The sequence below is a fragment of the Mus caroli genome, chromosome 7, assembly GCF_900094665.2.
Source record: "Mus caroli chromosome 7, CAROLI_EIJ_v1.1, whole genome shotgun sequence".
Lineage (NCBI taxonomy): Eukaryota > Metazoa > Chordata > Mammalia > Rodentia > Muridae > Mus > Mus caroli.
The window spans coordinates 15,464,545-15,467,926 of record NC_034576.1 but is presented as its reverse complement, the minus strand read 5'-3'; positions in this window follow the sequence as shown (position 1 = coordinate 15,467,926).

Genomic DNA, 3,382 nt, shown 5'->3' with positions numbered 1-3,382 from the left:
CAGGTGGATTTCTGAGTTTGAGGCCAGCCTGGTCTACAGAGTGAGTTCCAGGACAGCCAGGGCTACACAGAGAAACCCTGTCTCGAAAAACCAAAGAAAAAAAAGGGGGAGGCAGCCAGGAGAAGCACGGCAGAGTGATGTAAAAGAGAGAATAACCCTGGTCCCAGAGGTCTTGCTGAGCATGATGGGAACATTGTGTTTTTCCCCATGTTCAGGCTGCCACACAAGGCCTGGTAGATGCTATAAAAGTGTAGCACACCTCCAGTCCTTGGTTTAATGAGATACTATGTAGCCCAGCCTGGTACTATATAGTATAGGCTAGCCTTGAACTTGATCCTCCTGCCCGAGTCTCAGGAGTGCTGGGACCGTAGACAGGCATCATCATGTCCAGCTCAGGACACTCATGGTCTCTTGCTCCTTCATCTACTATTTGACTTTTTTTTTCTTTTTAAGACAAGGTGCCATATAATCCAGCTTTGCCTTGAACTTGCTATGTCAGATCAGAGGACAACATTGAATACCTGATCCTCCTGCCTTTACCTCCAGAGTGCTGGGATTAGAGGCCTGCAGCTCCATCCCTGGCTTATTCTGTATTGGTGATGGAACCCAGAGCCTGCTAAACAACTGTTCTAAAAACCGAGATACAGCTCCGGCTTGGCAAAGGCTTGAAAGTCAAGTGAGGAAGGACTAAGAGCTAGAAAGGGGGGGGGGTCGAGTGGATACCAGACACCCTGAGAACTGGAAATGCCAGAGAACATTTCTCACATTCTTTGGCTAGGGAAATGCTCTGGTTTGTGCCTATCAGGAGGAAAGAAGGCTCATCGTCTGAATGCTAGCAAGGGTCAGGGCAGAGAAAACAAGACTCCCTGTGGCCGGCTGGCAATGAATTAGACCTGAGGTTTGAAGGAGAATTATCTAGGGAACTTTAAAACGTTGTCAATGCTCCAGTTCACTCTAGAGCAATGCAGGCTGACCTGTGGCAGGCAGCATGGTGACAAGCTGTTTGTTTTTCTTTATACACACCCCACGCCCCTGAAGACAGGGTTTCTCTGAAGCCCTGGCTGTCCTGGAACTCACTCTGTAGACCAGGCTGGCCTGGAACTCAAGGAGATCCACCTGCCTCTACCTCCTAAGTGCTGGGATTAAAGGTGTGCGCCACCACTGCTTCCTGTTTGTTTTTCAAGTAACAATATACATTTTTAATATTTTGTTGCTCTCTCTCTCTCTCTGTGTGTGTGTGTGTGTGTGTGTGTGTTCAGCACAGATCAGCTCACTCATTTTCCATACTTTGTAGATTGTGTTTGAGTAGAAACTTGGTGCTACCAAGAGGTTGCTAAAGGCAATAACTTATTTCCACTGTTTAATGGAAATTTGCCATGTTGTGGTGATCCGAGGCTGCCAACAGATTCGAGGTGCAGAGCTAAGAGTCTTCGTGCAGAATACAGGTCATGGTCTTCGTTGCCCAGTGCGCTATTCGAAGAGGGATGTGTGCATAGTTCAAGTCAAGTGGAGCTGCGGTTTACTAAACTATTCCCTAGGCTCAACTGCCTCTCTAGCCAGTAGAACCACATAGTTATTTACCCCTTCATTCATTCACTATGTAGGTCAGGCTGGCCTTGAACTTGCATGTTGGGAATTGGTTTCAATGCTTTGAATTAAACAGCGCCGCCCCCCCCCCCAATCAGGAATCTGTGTGTCCAAATGTGTGTTTCCAGTTGGTTTTTGATCAATAAAGAGCCAACGGCCAAGGGCTGGGCAGGTAGACTGAGGTGGGACCTTTAGATTTGACTGAGCTAGAAACTGGGAGAAAAGAAGAGAGAATCGTCATGACTCTGAGGAGAAGGATGGGACGAAAGAGCTGCAGGAAAGCCAACCAGTCATGTCAGAATTCGGGTAAATGGCCACTGGCCACTTCCCCTATTGGGCCTGGGGTGTCAGGGGAAGGTTTAGGAGTCTCAGGGGTACCAGAGGGGAGCATTTGTTAGCAGAGGAATGTTTAGGGGTGCCCAGCCTTTGAGCTGGTCACAGCATGTCAAAATTAACTGGAGTGTGAGTGTGTGTCTTTCATTCTTGAATTCAAATTGTTCCTGGGTGGGTGCACATGTGCAACCTGCCAGGAGCCAAAGCTGTGTAGCTAAGCTTGCCACTACACTTGGAGCCATCCTCCTGCCTCTGCCTCCTAAGAGCAGGAATTATAGGTATGCACTACTATAGCCAGGTGTAATGGCTTGAATATGTTTGGCCCAGAGAGTGGCACTATTAGGTGTAGCCTTGTTGGGGGAAGTGTGTCACTGTGGGGATGGGCTTGGAGACTGTCCTCCTAGCTGTCTTCTCCTAGTTCCCTTCAGAACAAGATGTAGAACTCTTAGCTCTTCCAGCACCATGCCTGCCTGGATACTGTCATGCCTCCTGCCATGATGATAATGAACTGAACCTCTGAACCTGTAAGCCAGCCCCGATTAAATGTTGTCCTTTCTTTTTGTTTTTGTTTTTAAAGATTTATTTATTATTATACATAAGTACACTGTAGTTGACTTCAGACACACCAGAAGAGGGCGTCAGATCTCATTACAGATGGTTGTGAGCCACCATGTGGTTACTGGGATTTGAACTCAGGACCTTTGCTAGAGCAGTCGGTGCTCTTACCCATTGAGCCATCTCTCCAGCCCAAATGTTGTCCTTTCTAAGAGTTGCCTCGGTCATGGTGTCTCTTCACAGCAATAGAAACTCTAACTAGGACAACATCATTTCAGTTTAAACCTAGATTAACTGAAGATAAGAATTCCAACTTCCTGCTCCATAGCAGCTCCGTTCTCCTCTCTCCCTCTTAAGCTTCACATGTAAACTTTCTGAAATGTAAAAATAAAATAATTCCAGGAGCTAGGGAAATGGCTTGGTGGATAAAGTGTTTGCTATGCAGGAATAAGGAGCAGAGTTTGGATCCTCAATACCTATATAAACGCCGGGTAGACATGATGCTCCACCTGTAATCCCAGTGTGTGGGTGGCAGCTACAGGACACCCCATACACACATACACACACACAAAGAATAAGCTGGCTTTTGGGCTCTACTCCCAGCACCACATAAGAGGGCCTGGTGGATACATCAGTAATCTTAGCACTGAAGAAACAGAAGGTAGGGAGGGGCTTCGGAAACTCACAGTCATCTATAATTGTTCAGCAAGTTAAGCGGCCAGTATTAATGATCCTGTCTCCTCAAAATATAAAGAGCACACCAAGCTGGGTATAGCACCATATAACTTTTAATCCCAGCACTTGGGAGGCAGAGACAGACAGATCTTTTCTGAGTTTGAGGCCAGCCTGGTCTACAGAATAAGTTCCAGGACAGCCATGGCTACACAGAAAAAAAGAAAGAGAAGGA